The 18,418-nt window shown below is 37.3% G+C and overlaps 1 protein-coding gene across 8 annotated transcripts in view; it reads left to right on the plus strand.

Annotated features, from left to right (window-relative positions):
- Positions 1-18,418, plus strand: part of ZBTB44 (zinc finger and BTB domain containing 44) — an 83,345-nt gene that overhangs the window by 34,691 nt on the left and 30,236 nt on the right. The window lies entirely within an intron of this gene.

Raw genomic sequence — 18,418 nt, forward strand, 5'->3', positions numbered from 1 at the left:
TTAAAATGGTTAGAATGGGCCAGCCATGGTGGCTCATGCCTGTAATCCCAGCACTTCTGGAGGCTGAGGCGGGTGGATCACTTGAGGTCAGGAGTTCGAGACCAGCCTGGCCAACATGGCGAAACCCCCTCTACTAAAAATACAAAAAAATTAGCCGGGCTACACACACCTGTAGTCCCATCCACTTGGGAGGCTAAGGCAGGAGAATTGCTTGAACCTAGGAGGTGGAGGTTGCAGTGAGCCAAGGTTGTGCCACTGCACTACAGCCTGGGTGACAGAGTGGGACTGCATCTCAAAAAAACAAAAAATGGTTAGAATGGCAAATTTTATTTTATATATATTTTTTACTACAATTAAAACAAATTTGGAGCTAGTCACGCTGGTGGGCACCTGTAGTCCCAACTACTTAGGAGACTGAGATGGGATGATTGCTTGAGCTCAGGAATGGAGACCAGGCTGGAGTGCAATGGCACAATCTCAGCTCATTGCAACCTCTGCCTCCCGGGTTCAAGTGATTCTTCTGCCTCAGCCTCCTGAGTAGCTGGGACTACAGGCGTGCACCACCACGCCTGGCTAATTTTGTATTTTTAGTAGAGACAGGATTTCTCAGTGTTGTTCAGGCTGGTCTTGAACTCCCAACCTCAGGGGTGATCTGCCTGCCTCAGCCTCCAGAAGTGCTGGAATTACAGGCGTGCACAACCACACCCGGCCTCTTTTCTGGCTTCTGAAGGCAGGCACTTTAGATGATTAATTTGAGACCTTATTTTCTAATTATAATCATTTAATGGAATGAATTTCCCTATAAGCACTGTTTTAGCTGCATTCCATAAATTTAGATGTATTTCATTTTTGTTCACTTTAACATTTTATAGCTTCCCTTGAGTCTTGCCCTTTGATTTATGGGTTGTTTGTTAGAAGTGTGCTGTGTTAATAAGAGAACTTCCCCAATCTGGTAAAGAGCAATTACAAAAAACCTAGAAGTAATAAGACTGGATGCTAAAAACGCAAGACTGTCCCTTCGCTCAGGTCCTATTCTCACCAATCCTATTAGACATTATACTGGAAGTTCTCACTAGTGCAAAAAGGCGAGAAAAATAATAGACATAGAGATTTGAAGGGAAAAAACAAAACTGTTCCTGTTGAGATACCTGATTACTTATACCCAAGTAATCTTTAAAAAATACAAACAGGAGGTGGGTGAGGAAAAGAGAGTCATGTTTTTCATTGAAAGCATAAAACTATGTGTTTGTGTTTCTTTGATAAAAGTTAAAATTTACAAAGCTATAATTAACTTTAAAAAGTGGTCCGGGCGTTTCAGTCTAGATAAGATGAAGTAACCATATTTAATAGTCAAAAAAAACCTAGAGAGAATATGTGGAGTATCTTTGAGAACTGTGAAAAATAAATGCTAGTAGGTAGATTAGAAAGGAGGCCAGAATTCAAAATACCAATGATCTAGCTGAAGTAACTGTGTAACATCAGATAAAGTAGAATTCCAACAAATAAAATTAGTAGGGATGAAAGAGAACATTACATAATGATGAAAGAATGAATTCACCAAGAAGACATAAGAATCATAAATGTGTATGCACCCCTAAACAGGGTTTCAAAATACGTGAAGCAAAAACTGACAGACCTGAAGAGAAAAATAGACAAATACACAATTATAGTTGGAAACTTCAAAATTCCTCACAGTAAAAGAACTAGTAGATAAACTAATAAAGATATAGATGACTTGAGCAACATTATTTGCCAACTCAAGTCCAGTATGTTCTCTGACAGTAATGGAACTAAACTACTAATCTAGTTTAAACTAGAAATCAATAATAGAAAAATGTCCAAATACTTGAAAATTATAATGCATAGGCAAAACAGGAAGTTTCAAGTAAAATTAGAAAATATTTTGAACTGATCAAACATGAAAATACAGCATATCAAAACATAAGGACTGCAGCTAAAGCAGTGCTCATATATGTATTTATATCTTTAAATGCTTATTTTAGAAAAAAAGTCCTCAAATCAGTGATCTTAATTTTTTTTTTTTTTTTTTAAGATGGGTTTCACCATGTTGGTCAGGCTGGTCTTGAACTCCTGACCTCAGGTGATCCACCCGCCTTGGCCTCCAAAGTGCTTGGATTACAGGCGTGAGCCACCACGCCCAGCCAAGTGATCTTAATTTCTACCTTAAGAAGCTAGAAAAAGAAGAGCTAAATAAAAGTGAGGCAAATAGGGGAAGAAAAGGAATAATAAAAAGAAGTATAAATATAAAAATAATAAATGAAGTCAGTGAAATTAGAATTAGTCTGTTTGAACTAAGAATTGAGTTATCATTCAACTCAGCAATCCCATTACTGGTTATATGCCCATAGGAAAATAAATCATTCTGCCAGAAAGACACATGCAGCTGTGTGTTCATCACAGCACAATTCACAAGAGCAAAGACATAGAAGCAACTCAAATACCTATTAACAGTGGACTGGATAAAGAAAATATGGTACATATACACCATGGAATACTGCACAGCCATTAAAAAAGAATGAAATCACATTTTTGCAGCATCATGTATGCAGCTCAAGGCAATTATCCTAAGCAGACTAACACAGAAACAAAACCAAATACCATATGTTCCCACTTATAAATGGAAGATAAACAATGGGCACACATGGATATAAAGATGGAAACATAGACGCTAGGGAATATATCAGGAGGCAGAGAAGGAGGGAAGCAAGGGTTGAAAAACTACCTATTGTGTTCTATGCTCACTTTCTGGGTAATAGGTTCAGTTGTATTCCAAACCCCAGCATCATCCAATACACCCTTGAAACAAACCTGCACATGTACCCCTGGAATCTAAAATAAAAGTTGAAAAAGAAAAATAGGGTCTTTGAAAGATGAATAAAATTGATAAACCTCTAGCAAAATTGACAAAGGAAAAAAGAAGCCACAATTACTAATATCAGGAATAAAAGAGGCATTAATAGTATAACTACAGACTCCACAGACATTAAAAGAATAATATGAGAATACTATGAACAACTCTCTCTGTATATATTTGATAACTTAGAAGAAGTGGATTAATTCCACAAAACCCACAAAATACCAAAACTCATCCAAGATGAAATAGATGACATACATAGGTATCTAGCAAAGAAATAGAATCCATAGTTAAAAGCCTTCTAAAAAAGTGGGATTGTGCCACTGCACTCCAGCCTGAGCAATAGAGTGAGACTGCCTCAAAGAGATAAAAACCACAGTGAGATAACGTCTCACATCAGTCAGAATAGCTATTGTTAAAAAGTCAGTTAAAAAAACATGCTGGGAAGGTTGCAGAAAAAACGGAACAAATATGTACTGCTGGTGGGAATGTAAATTAGTTCAGCTACTGTGGAATGTAGTTTGATGACTTCTGAAAGAACTTAGAACTACTGTTCAACCCAACAATTCCATTATTGGGTATATACCCAAAGGAATGTAAATCATTCTACCATAAAGACTTATGTATCTGTATGTTCTTCACAGCACTATTCACAGTTGCAAAGACATGGCATCAACCTAAATACCTATTGATAGTAGACTGGATTAAGAAAATGTGGTACATATACACAATGGGTTACTATGCAACCATAAAAAAGGAATAAGGTAATGTCCTTTGCATCAACATGTAAGGAACTGGAGGCCATTATTCTAGGTAAACTAATGCAGGAACAGAAAACCAAATACCACTTCTCACTTATACATGGAAGCTAAACATTGAGTATATGTGCTCAAAGAAGGGAACAGTAGACATCAGGGCCTACTTAAGGATGGAGAGTAGGAGGAGGGTGAAGAAAACTACCTGTTGGCTACTATGCTGCCTTTTACCTGGGTGACAAAATAATCTGTCCCAATTTGTCACAACAAATCCCATGACATGCAATTTGTGTCTATAACAAACCTGCACACGTCTTCCTGAAACTAAAAGTTTAAAAAAAAAAAACCCCTATAGATTAATATCCCTCTGAAACATAGATGAAGATGTCCTGAACAAAGTTCCAGCAAAAAAAAAAAAAAAAAAGTACAAAAAGTCTGCTAGAACTAATAAATACCTTTCTGTTACTAATTTTTTGTGTAATTCCATTAGGTTCAGAGAACATACTTAGAAAGACTGATTATTCTTCCGTTATTGCGTGGAATGTTCTATAAATGTCAGTTAGATCCAGTTGGTTGATGGTGTTTATATCTTTGCTGATTTTCTGTCTGCTAGTTTTGTGATGGGGGAGACAGGAGTGTTAAAGTCTCTTAAGATTAAGGCCTTACATATTTTTTCTTCCATTTCTGTGAGTTTTTACTTCATGTATTTTGAAGCTCTCTTTTTTTTTCTTCAATCCTACCACAAAATGAAGCTGTCTTTTAAGGTATATACACAAAATTACTTCACTTGATAAATTAATTCAGTTCAGCTTTCTCTTGATTAGTGTTTGAATGGTATGTATGCTTTTCCAGCATTTTCCGTATAACACACCTAAGATATGTTTGAAGTTAGTACATTGAGATCATGGTTTTTCTCTTTTTTTCTCCTCATGCTGTCTCTGTGTTTTCATTGTTGTGATTAAACCATTTGCATTTATTATACTTGCAAGTACGCTTCAGAGGTAGAGGCACCCTTTTTTACCCATCCCCTGCTAATGAAACGAAGGCTCTACTTTTGGCTTGACACCCTGAGAATACTGGGGCCAAAATTGCCCTTGTGAAGGCTTGTGAAGTAAGACTCTAGGAGAGTCAAGCCTAGAAGTCCTCAGGCTGTTGTCCCCCTTCTACCAAGTACTCAGCTCCTAGAGCAGAGATTTCATTCTGAGAGAACCTTGCAATTATTTCCATCCTCTCCAGCTTTAGAGACTTGGCTCAGAGATTTTTTATGGCAGGGAGAAGTAGACCAATAGTTTTTAATCTCTTCGGAATGCAGCTTAATTGGCAAGATAGGGTGTAGAATTTCAAAGCTAAGGGCACTCTGAAAAACAGTGGTAGTTGTTGGAGAGGACTATAGGGAAGACCAGAATAAGGCAGCTAAGAAAAGCTCTACTGTGGCAAGCAGAAATACCAGACCGACCTCAAACTATTCTTCAAATGAGCCACAGTTTTTTGCTTGCTTGGTTGCTTGGTTGCTTGGTTGGTTGGTTGGTTGGTTGGTTGCTTTTGAGACAGTCTCGCTCTGTTGCCTAGGCTGGAGTGCAATGGTATGATCTTGGCTTACTGCAACCTCTGTCTCCTGGTCTTGAGCAATTCTCCTGCCTCAGCATCCCGATTAGCTGGGACCACAGGTACACACCACTATGCCCAGCTAATTTTGGTATTTTTAATAGAGACAGGGTTTTGTCTTGTTGGCCAGGCTGGTCCTGAACTCTTGGTCTCAAGTGATCCACTTGCCTCAGCTTTCCAAAATACGGTTATTACAGGTCTGAGCCGCTGTGCCCAGCCTGAGGCACAATTTGATTTCAATTAATTTGTAGAATATACATCCAGGGCATTTTTTTTTTTAAAGTAGGGCAGTTAGTGGAGTTTAACACCTGGGTGTGATAACAGAAAGAGAGCCTAGAATATCACTGTAAATCCGGGGTGACTGTGGGCATACCCAAAAATAATACCTCTCTGTGGATGCAATGCTTAGCATTGTGGAGGCTGGGAAAGTGGGGAAATAGACTTAGCTGGAACAATTCACCTAGTCACTGAAAACTAAGCAAGAAACAGTAATAAGCACCAAGAAAAAGGGAGGTAGAGGAAAGGAACAGTAAGTAGATTTGCTATACTTGTATTATAAAAAATGTTAGTGTCTAGCAAAAAATTATGAGACATGCAGAGAAAAAAGAAAGTATGATCCTTGCAACCAGAAAAAAAGCAGACCGTATAAACTGCCTGTGTGAGAGAGACCACATGTCAGATTTAACAGAAAATACTTCAAAATAGCCATCCTAAGTGTGTTCACAGAACTAGAGGAAAAGCATAATTAAAGAAGTAGAAGTGGGTATGGTGACAATTTTGCATAAAATAGAGAATATCAAGAATATAAAAATTATGAAAAAGAACCAATTAGAAATTCTGGAATTGAAAAATATAATTAACCAAAAATTCACTATCAGTGCTCTTCTTCACTGGCAGAAGATAGATTTAGTGAATTTGAACATAGATCAATAGAAATTATGCAGACTGAGGAACAGAGATAAGATAATAATGAGCAACAAAACATAGGACACCATCCCACGTACCATTAAGCACTGAAAAATAAAGGGAGTACTGGAGGGAGAGGAGAAGGAGAAAGAAGATAACAGAAAATGAGATAGCAATAGAAAAAGCACTAAATAATGGCAGAAGACTTCCCATGCAAATGAATGATGGTTTGACTTAGAAGTTTTTAGTTTGCAATAGCGTAAAAGTGATTAATGCATTCAGTAGAAACCATGCTTAAAGTACCCCTACAACCACTCTGTTTTTCACTTTCAGTGTGATAGTCAATAAATCATATGAGGTACTTAACGCTTTATTTAAAAATAGATTTTGCATTAGGTTATTTTGCCCAACTGTGTAAGCTAGTATCCAAAGTGTTTTGAGCACTTTGAAGGTAAACTATAATGTTTAGGAAGCTAGGTATATTAAATGCATTTTTAACTTCAATATTTTTAACAGTGAGCTTATTGGATATAATTCCATAAATCCATAAGTTGGAGCATCTTTATTTACTGAAAATCTTTTTTTTGAGATGGAGTCTTGCTCTGTTACCCAGGCTGGAGTATAATGATGCAGTTAAAAATCTTTTTCTAAGTAAGAAAAATGTAGCAATTTAAACATACAGTAAAAATGTTAAAAGTTTAAAAAAGAAAATCTTTAAAGTAGTAAGAAAATAACTCACTCAGAATGGAACCACTGTAAGATTAACAGCTGACTTCTTATGAGAAGCAGTGGAGGCCAGAAGGCAGTGGGAGAACATATTCAAATTGTTCAAAGGACAGGGGGAAGAAAATGTCAACCAAAAATCTCATGTCCAACAATGCTATCTTTTTTAAATGAAGGCAAAATAAAGACTCCTAGATAAAAATGAAAATTTGTTGCTAGCTGACCCACTTTACAAGGACCATTGAAGGAATTTCTTCAGGCTGAAAGCAAATGACCCTAGATGGTAATTTGAATGCACACAAAAAAAGAGCATCAGAAAAGGTAATTATATAATTACTTTAAAAAAGTAAGTTAACATTTTTTATCTTTTCTTATTATAAGTATATTAAAAAGCAAGCTATTTTATATGTATATATACATATGTAATGCTGATCCCATAACAAAGATATGTAATAAATGTGTAATATATTTGCCAATAACAGCACAAAAAAAAGGTGGTAGGAGAAAAGCTTTATTGGGCTAAGGAAATGACTACAGATGGGAAGGTAGTAATCATGACCGCATGTTGTGTTTGTTATCATGACCAGATATGATATGTGTAACAATATTACTACAAATCAGGCAGGGAATTGAGATATGTAGAAGTAATGTTTTTGTATATCACAAGAATTAAGCTAGTATAGATCTGAAGCTGATTCTGGCATACATTCTAAAACCTTGATCAACTACTAAAAACAGAAATCAAAAAATATAGTAAAAAATCATTTTAAACATGCAAATGCCGCATTAGAAAATAATGCAGAAGTAAGTGCTAAAGGAATAGTAGAGGAACAAAACAGACATGGGACATAGAATGGCAGATTTGAATCTAACTATGCAAATAATATTAAATGTATTGAAATGAATGGATTGAAATCAAAAGGCAGAGATTGTCAGACTAAGATTATAAACAGCATTGTCCAACTATATGCTAGTTAAAGGTGACATAATCATTCAAAGAAAAATAGATTGAAAGTAAAAGGATGGAAATAATAGCATGTAGACAGCAACCACAAGAAAACAAGAGTGGTTTTATTCGTATCCAACAAATAGACATTATAACAAAAAGTGTTACTAGAGACATTTTAGAAGGATAAAAGGGTCATTTCATTGGGATGCTGTAATAGTTATGCTACCTATGCTTAATAACAAAATACCAAAATACGTGAAGCAAAAACAGAAATGAACAAACAGACAAATTTAACATTAGTAGTTGGAAACTTCAGTATACCGCTTTTAATAACGTATAGAACAGGACGGGCACAGTGACTCACACCTGTAATCCCAGCATTTTTAGAGGCCAAAGTAGGCAGATCACTTAAGTGTTTGAGACTGGCCTGGCCATCATGGAAAAACCCTCTACTAAAAATATAAAAATTAGCCAGGCATGGTGATGCACTTCTATAATCCCAGGTACTTGAGAGGCTGAGGCAAGAGAAATCACTGGAACCCAGGAGGCAGAGGTTGCAGTGAGCCAAGATCATGCCACTGCCCTCCAGTCTGGGCAACAGAGCTGGACTCTGTCTCAAAAAAAAAAATTTTTTTTTTAATAATTAGGCATAGAATAATTAAAAGGTCAACAAGTAAATAGATACTGTAAACCAACTAGACCCAACTGACATCTATAGCACACTCCACCCAGCAACAGTAGAGTATACATTCTTCTCAAGTACACATGGAACATTCTCCAGTATAGACCACGTACTAGGCTGTAAAACAAACCTCAGTAGATTTATTATTTTTTTTTTTTTTTTTGAGACAGAGTTTCACCCTCGCTCTCGTTGCCCAGGCTGGAGTGCAATGGCGTGATCTCAGCTCACTTCAACTTCCACCTCCCGGCTTAAAGCAATTCTCCTGCCTTAGCTTCCTGAATTTCTGAAATTACAGGCACCTGCCACCACAGTCAGCTAATTTTGTATTCTTAGTAGAGATGGGGTTTCACTATGTTAGCCAGGCTGTTCTCAAACCCCTGACCTCAGGTGATCCACCGACCTTGGCCTCCCAAAGTGCTGGGATTATAGGCATGAGTCACCACTCCAGGCCAGTAGATTTTAATAGGTCAAAGAAAAAAAGTGCAGATTATGTTCTGAGACCATATGGAATGAAGTTAGAAATCAAAAGCAGGAAAAAATTTGAGAAACTCACAAATATGTGGCAGTTAAACAACACATTCCTAAATAACCAGCAGATCAAAAATGAAATCAGAAAATATTCTAGAGTGGGTTGGGCATGGTAGCTCGCTCCTTTAATACCAGCACGTTGGAAGGCCAAGGCAGGAGAATTGCTTGAGCCCAGAAGTCTGAGAACAGCCTGGGCAACAAAGTGAAACCCTGTCCCTATTTTTTAAAATTTATTTTAATTTTTTTTTTTAATTTTTTAAAATTTATTTTAAAAAATAAAATGTTCTATGGTAAATAAAAATGAAGATACCATGGGATATAGTTATAGCAGTGCTTAGAGGTAAAGTTATAGCTGTAAATGCTTATATTAAGGAAGAAGATCTCAGATGAATGACTTCACCCCTCCACCTTAAGACACTAAAAAAAGAGTAAACCAAACCTAAAGGGGACATAAGGAAATAATAAAGATTATAAAGGAATACTATGAAAACTTTTATGGCAATACAATTGTCATATGTCAAATGTCAGAAGCAGTAGACAATCTGAATAGATCTATATCAAGTAATAAGATTGGTAATTTAAAAACTCCCCTCAAAGAAAAGCCCAGCCCCAGATAGCTTTACAGTGAATTCTACCAAACATTTAAAGAACTAATACCAATTCTTTACAAACTCTTCCAAAAAGCAGGAAAGGAGGAAACTGTTGTTCCTATCTCATTTTATGTGGCTGGTATTTACCCTGATAATAGACAAGGGAGTCACAAGAAAACTACAAACAAATATCTTATGAATATAGATGTAAAAGTCCTCAACAAAATACTAGCAAACTGTATCTCACAACATATTTAAAAAAAAAAAAACAACGAATTATGTCTCATGACCAACTGGGATTTTTTTCAGGTTTGCAAGGCTAGCTCAGTTAATTAATGCAATATATAAATAGAATAATTTTTAAATTACATGATTATATCAATAAATGCAAAAAAAGCATTTGACTCGTTGAATACCCTTTAGTGATAACACTGTGGCAAACTAGAAACAGAGAAGACTTTTCTTAACCTGTTCATAGTTAACATCATAATCAGTGGTAAAAGATTGGGAATTTCCCCCTTTAAGACCAGGAACAAGACAAAGATATCTGCTCTTGCCATTTCTGTTTAACGTTGCACTGGAGACTCTAGGTAAGGAAGTTAGGCAAGGTAAATAAAAGGCATCTAGTTTAGAAAGAAAGAGATAAGACTGTTTTCAGATGTCATAGTCTTATACATGTTGAGCATCCCAAACCAGAAATGTAAAATTTTAAATGCTCCAAAATGCAAATTGTTTTGAGCACCAACGTGACACTCAAAGTAAATGCTCGTTAGATTTCAGGTTTTTGGATTAGGAATGCTTATCTGATAACATGTAATGCAAATATTCTAAAATTCAAAATATTTTTAGTCCCAAACATTTTTTTTTCTTGAGACAATCTCGCTCTGTCGCTCAGTTTGGAGTACAGTGGCATGCTCTTGGCGCACTGAAACCTCCACCTTCTGGTTTCAAATGATTCTCATACCTCAGCCTCCCGAGTAGCTGGGATTACAGGCATGTACCACCATGCCAAACTAATTTTTTTTTGTATTTTTTGTAGATTAGTTGGTGGGAGCGGGGGCGGGGGAATCTCTCCCTTTTGGCCAGACTGATCTCAAACTCCTGGCCTCAAGTGATCCACCTGCCTCAGCCTGCCAAAGTGCTGGGATTACAAGCATGAGCCACCATGCCTAGCCCCCAAGCATTTTGGATAAGAGATACTCAACCTGTGTATAGAAAATCCTAAGGAATTCATTTAAAACATATAGAACTAATAAATAAGTTGAGCAAGATTACAGAATATAAAACCAGTATAATCACTGCACTCCAGCCCGGGCAACAAGAGTGAGTCCCAGTCTCAAAAAAAAAAAATGAAAAGAATTTTATTCACAGTGGCATTAAAAGAATAAGTTTAACAAAGAAAAAGTTATACTCTGAAAACTTAAAACATTGCTGAAATTAAAGACAAATAAATGGGAAAATACCCCATGTTCATGGATCAGAAAATTCAATATTGTAAAGACAGCAGTATTCTCCAAACTAATCTGTAAATTCAATGTAGTTCCTATCAGAATCCTAGCTGACTTTGTAAAGATTGACAGTCTTATTCTGAGATTAATATGGAGTTGCAAGAGACACAGAATAGCCAAAACAGTACTGAAAAAGGACAAAGTAAGAGGACTCAGCTTCTTGACTCCCAAAACTTACTGCAAAGCAGCAGTAATTAAGGCATGGTGGTACTGGCACAAGGACATGTAAATCAATGGAATAGAGTGAGTCCAGATATAAACCCATTTGTGTTCAACTGATTTTCAGCAAGGATGCCAAGATCTTTCAGTAGTGAAAGAATACTCTTTTTAACAGATGGTGCTGGGACAGCTGGATAGCTACATGCAAAAGAACGAAGTGGGACCATATACAAAAAATAACTCAAAATGGATTAAAGACCTAAAACTTTAAAACTCCTTAAAAAAAACACGAGTAAATCTGCATGACTTTGTATTTGGCAAGGAATTTGTAGATATGATACCAAAAGCATAAACAGCAAAAGGAAAACACTGAACTTCATAAAAATTAAAAACTTCTGTGCTTCAAAGGACACCATCATATAAGACAACCCACAGAATGAGAGAAAATATTTGCAAACCATTTCTTCGGTAAACAACACATATCTAGAATATATAAAGAATTCTGACAACTTGGTAACAAAAAGAAAACCCAATGGGCAGAACTCCACAAGGAAGATACACGCATGTCTTCAACAACTTCATGATGTTGAGCACATGAAGATGCTCAACATCATTAATTATCAAGAAAATGTAAATCAAAACTACAATGGGATACCATTTCACATCCACTAGGATGGCTAGAATCAAAGTTGGATAATGACAAGCGTTGGTGAGGATGTGGAGAAGTCAGAATCTTCATATACTCTTTTTTTTTTTTTTTTTTTTTTGAGATGGGGTCTCACACCCAGGCTGGAGTGCAGTGCTGTGATCTTGGCTTACCACAGCCTCTGCCTCCTAGGTTCAACTATTCTCCTGCCTCAGCTTCCTGAGCAACTGGGATTACAGGCACCCGCCACCACACCCAGCCAATTTTTTTGTATTTTAAAGGTGTAGTAGGGTCAGGATTTCACCATATTGGCCAAGCTGGTCTCGAACTCCTGACCTCAAGTAATCCACCCATGTTGACCTCCCAAAGTGCTAGGCTTACAGACATGAGCCACCTCATCCAGCCTCCTCATACACTCTTGATGGGAATATAAAAGTGTGGCTGCTTTGGAAAACAGTGTGACAGTTTCTCAAATGATTAAATACAGAGTTACCATATTACCCAACAATTCCCCTCATATACATTTACCCAACAAACTGAAAACATGCATCTACACAAAAACATACACTGGCTGTTTATAGCAGCATTATTCATAATAGCCAAAAACTGGATACAACTTGTGTCCATTAACCATAGATAATCAAAATGTAGACTATGGAATGGAATATTTTTTCAGCAATAAATGTAAATGAAGCATGATACGTGGTAGAACATTATGCTAAATGAAGTGAGTCCCAAAAATTCACATATGATTCTATTCATTTGAAAGTCTTGGATAGGGAAGTTTATAGACAAAATATAGATTAGTGGTTGCTTAGGGCTGGCAGGAAGCTAGAGTATATTCTCCTAGATTTGTCTATTGGGAACCTCTTCAAGTTGACGAGCTTTGACATAACCTTAGTAATCTTTGATAACTTCCTTGCTATCTGGTCAGATATTCCAGAGAGACATTTACTGCCTGAGACATGGAATCAGCCATTTCTCTAAGGACCCATGAGTTTATAGTTTTTTTGGGGTGAGAAATGGAATTTAAAAGCCATTCTGGGTGCTAGTCATTACTGGAGAATAAGTACATTATCATTTCATATTGGTTATGCTTTTAATTTAGAATTGGAAGACTATAATTTCAAATTGCAACTTTTTCTTTTAACCATTTATGATAAATAGATGTAGGTATTTTATATAGCAAAATCAGATAGCAATTTTATAGTATAAATTTATTCATTCACTTATTTCACTGTGTTGTATGGACCTGGAGAGCTTGTTTGAAGGTTCTAGCAGGGGAGCACAGCTACTCGTATACCCTTGACCGAAGACCAGTCCTCCTCTATCAGGGATTGTCATCCTCTTTGACCGAGCGTGCAGCTTCGGGAAGGACACACATGGAGCGGTGAGGGAGGAAGGGGACACCCGCCTAGCCAGCCAGATCAGCCAAATCAACCCTGGCGATCAATGGGGTGACAGATGTTGCAGCCAGATCGCCCCCACATCCTATTACACTGTGTTGTATGTTATGTGAAATACTGGACCGGATCAAAAGAGAAATTAGATACCATAAAATGTTTTCACCAAGTCCTTTTGCTTTATCTGCTCTAAGCTTCTAACAACTTGCCTTTCTGCCCCTTCTTCGCCATACATTCTTTACATGTCTTCAGCGCTAATAAATTCAACAGAATGAAATTTATCAGTGACTTTTTCCCTGAACTGCAGGGCAGAGTGGGCAATTTCATGTAAAAGTTTATGTGTGGATATTCTTCTCAGGAATTTTAAACTCAGTATATCCAAAATTGAAACATTTCTTTCCCTCTTCACCAGCCCCTATCAAAACCAGCTCTTCTTTCATCTTGTTTGATGAAAACAAAGTTAGAGATATAACCATCTAACTTTCCTCTTCTAGCTACTGTTCCACCCAGCCTTAATACAAAATCATACCCAGGTGGTTTTCCATCGTAAATATTTCTCAGATGCATTTTCTTTATCCTCACTGCTGCCACCAAGACAATCTTTTTCAAATGCAGATAGGATTCTTCTACTCCCATGTGGCTACCCATACTTATTGAAGGAGATTGTAGGTCTGAAGGTTAGTATAAACGTTAAGTGGTCTTGAACTAAATAATTTTCTGAGCCCCGGTTTCCTCATCCGTAAAATCAGGGTATTATCATCTACCCTCATGTAAGAACGAATCTAAAGCCCCTAGTGTTATATCTGGTACATAGTAGATAATTAGCCAGTACAGACAAGTTTATGTATAAATTTCCACCTCGATTATTCCTTTACAGGCATCTTAAATCCATATGCCCCTCTCCTTAACCTTTTCTGTCCTTGATTGGTTTTAATTAGAATATAAGCTGTAATTGAGTGATCTCAGTTTAGTTTTAGCATAGTTAAAACCTGGTTATTATCAGGCCTGGGTTTAACTACGCTCACGCCTATGATCCTGGCACTTTGGGAGGCCGAGGCCAGCGGATCACAAGGTCAAGAGATCAAAACCATCTTCGCCAACATGGTGAAACCCTGTGTCTACTAAAAATACAAAAATTAACTGGGCATGGTGGTACATGCCTGTAGTCCCAGCTACTTGGGAGGCTGAGGCAGGAGAATCACTTGAACCTGAGAGGCGGAGGTTGCAGTGAGGATTGTGCCACTGTACTCCAACCTGGCATCAGAGTGAGTCTTTGTCTCAAAACAAACAAACAAACAAAAACCCTGGTTTAGTATCTTTTGAAAGTTAGCCTCCAATTTTGAGATGTGGCTGCATAAATAGGCACATTCTTTTAAATATATTTTCTCATCTAACTAAAATTACTTTCAAGGTTCACAGCCTCATTACTTTCTCTAATCATGTTAGACAGCCACCTCACTTTAAATGCTAAGAGCTACTTTGTTTTAATCTCAAATCTTCTGATAATTTTTATCAGCTAATCTATATATCAAAATATAGATTTCAGAATATGCTGTGAGAAAGAGTAGACATTTAAAAATTTGATCTCCATTTAATTTTTGTTCACACTTTTTCTAGTGTGAATAAATAGCTTACAAAATTTATTGAATGCTTGCTTAATGCCAGGAATTGTGCTAATTTGATCCTCTTGACTATCTTTGAAGTATAATTTCTATGATTCCCATTTTTCAGATGAGAAAAAAACAGAAGCATCATTAGATAGGTGAACAACTTGACTTAGAATTAATGCCTGGCTGATAAATGGGGAAGTGAAAATTTAAAACCTAAGATGTGTCTAACTTAAGCCGTTCTACTTTATCAACTAGGTTATATACCTTATTTGGCAAAATTTTCCAATCTAACTGTAAAAAAAAAATTGTAGATTTTTTTTTGCATTCCCTTAAATTATATGTTGTTTAGCAACATACCTCTTTCATATGAATGTCTGAAAGCAATGTTTCATCAGTAATTTGGAATAAAATGGGTGGGAAGTAAACTTTCTGAATTATTAAATAGTTCAAATTGCAAACTGCTACACGTACTTTTTTTTTTTTTTTTTTGAGGCAGAGTCTTGCTCTGTGGCCAGAAGCCAGGCTGGAGTGCAGTGGCGCGATCTCGGCTCACTGCAACCTCCACCTCCTGGGTTCAAGCAGTTCTCCTGCCTGGGCCTCCCAAGTAGCTGGGACTACAGGCGTGCGCCACCACACCCTTTGTATTTTTAGTAGAGACGGGGTTTCACCATGTTGGCCAGGATGGTCTCGATCTCTTGACCTCATGATCCGCCCACCTTGGCCTCCCAAAGTGCTGGGATTACAGGCGTGAGGCACTGCGCCCGGCTACGTGTACATTTTTATTATTTGTAAACGATACTCAAAATCCAAATTAGTAATTGTAATTAATACTGATCTTTACTTAAAAATTTTAAATGAGCATCAAATTAAACATGTAACTATGCATAAACATATTCATCTACACACAGAGATAAATTAAAAAAAAATTTTTTTTTAGTGAAGTTTTGCTCTTTTTGCCCAGGCTGGAGTGCAATGGCATGATCTCGGCTCACTGCAACCTCTCCCTCCCGGGTTCAAGTGATTTTTCTGCCTCAGCCTCCCGAGTAGGTAGGATTACAGGTGTGCACCATCACATCACGCCCAGCTAATTTTGTATTTTTAGTAGAGATGGGGTTTAACCATGTTAGCCAGGCTGATCTCAAACTTCTGACCTTGGTTATCCACCCACCTTAGCCTCCCAAAGTGCTGGGATTACAGGTATGAGCTACCACTCCCAACGAGAGTTTTTTTTAAAGAGACTTATCTAACTTGTAAAACTTGAGGTTATACTTTGTGGTTTCTGAACTGCATTTCCTCATCATCTCCTTCCTCTCTCATCCCATACTTCTATCAGACTTTGTACTGTGCATTACAGGAGGTACTCGTGAGCCATTTTATTCTGTGGTGGTAGCTCTTCCTCCAGGTCCCTGGAGAGCAAGTCTTAATAACTGTTCTGATCACTTTCAGGAAATACTAACAATCTTTTCAAGAGCTAATAATGTTAGGTGAAAGATTTCTTTCCTTTCCCAGTTCAGGCCTACTACATGCCTACAGTTGAAGAGTCAGGTTTGGTTTGCCTCCTTTTTCTTTCTGTCTTCCCCAACTTTCCTCTTTCACTCCTCTTCATTTGCTGGTGTGGTTTCTGGCCCTTCCAGGAAGAAAAGGTCTTTAATGGTAATATGAGTAGCAGCAGCAACTAACGTTTCTGTAGCATTGGATTATGTTGTTAGTTACCATTCTAAACACTTAACATGTATTACATCATTTAATCCTCAGAACTCTATTAGGTGTGTTGTGTTATCTTTATTATACTGCTGAATATATTAAGATACAGAGGGTTTGTTTAATGACTTGCCTAAGGTCACACAGGTAAAAATAGCAGAACCAGCATGCAGAGTCAGCATTCTGGCTCCAGAGTCTGTACTCTAAACCACTCCACTATGTTGCTTTTATATATGTTGGGAGATAGTAGGCATACTCCTTGGCCTTGGCTGTTGTTTAAATCAGACTCATGTGTCCTTTAGAGTTTTTTCAAGTGTAACATATTTTCCATAGACCAGAAATAAAGGATCAACATGCCTTGAAGCCCCTTTCCCTACAGGGAAATAAGCAGGGAAGTAGAATAGGGTTTCCAACTCACAACAAACTGATTAATCTCAGCAAAAGTCATTTTCATATCTACTCTTTGAACATGGAAGATGATTGAAGGTGGATGTAACTCAGGTTGAAAATAGTTTTCCACTACCCCCTTGTGTAAGGTGCCCTTGTGCCTCACTTGACAATGTAGTACATTATCTATTGTTTGGGACCTATTCAAAATTGAAATAGTTTCATTTTAATACTGTGATGCACATGTTTTCCAAATATGCTTTTTAATTTCTTGCCTTCACACCTTTGTTCATGCAGATGGTCCCTGGATTATAACTAATTCACTTGCTCTGAAAGCATGTTTCTTTATTCAACCACATGCTCCCAAAGTAAGCACTCTTGAAGGCCATGCTTTAAAAGCAGAAGCTAGTTTCTTGGGATGCAATAAATGAACAAAACACTTTATATATAGCCCTCCCGTTTTCTTCCTCTTCATCTCATTTTTGTGAGACCTAAATCAGCAAATACATTAAATGATGGTTTGCATAGACCAGTCCCTGGCTGTCTAGTGTCTCATTGTGGTCAGTTGTCTTTAGGGAAGGGTATGTGGAGCACTCAGTTTGCATTTGAACTTCTGTCAGTAATTATGGTCAAGATAATTATTTCAGTAGCTTTACCTGGCTGCTTTGAAACAGATTTATGCCTTATCCTTTTGTGAAGTCTGACATGGAACAGTTCCAAATTGATCATTGTGTCTTCTCAAGTTAGAAGAGTCTGTACTTTTTGTTTGTTTGTTTTAGATAGGGTCTCACTCTGTCACCAAGGCTTGGAGTGCACTAGCGCAATCTCAGCTCACTGCAACCTCTGCTTCCCAGGCTCAAGTGATCCTTCCACATCAACATCCCAAATAGCTGGGAATATAAGCCCATGCCACCATACCCAGCTAATTTTGGTATGTTTTTAGTAGAGACAGGGCTTCGCCATGTTGGCCAGGGTAATCTCAGACTCCTGAGCTCAAGCAATCTGCCTGCGTTGGCCTCCGAAAGTGCTGGGATTACAGGTGTGAGCCACCATGCCTGGAAATCTTTTTAAATTCATCTTGAAATCGTTTGGGTTTTTTTCTTTCCACTTCATTTTTTTCTTTTTCTCATCTTTCTTTTTCTCTATACATTTACCTGCATAAAACAGTCACAGGGATGATTATGTAATGGATTGTTTAGTGTTTACACTGGCATTGCCTGCTGCATGCTCACATTTAGAAACAGGAATAATAATATGCCTACTGACAGATACGATGATGATCAACTAATTATTCAATGTGAAGCGTTACAAATACTGTCTGGCACATAGAAGACACTCTACAATTGTCATTATTTACAAACTGTTGCAGCACTGCAGCTTATTAAAACGTT

The sequence above is a fragment of the Cebus imitator genome, unplaced genomic scaffold (genome assembly GCF_001604975.1).
Source record: "Cebus imitator isolate Cc_AM_T3 unplaced genomic scaffold, Cebus_imitator-1.0 Scaffold0, whole genome shotgun sequence".
Taxonomy (NCBI): domain Eukaryota; kingdom Metazoa; phylum Chordata; class Mammalia; order Primates; family Cebidae; genus Cebus; species Cebus imitator.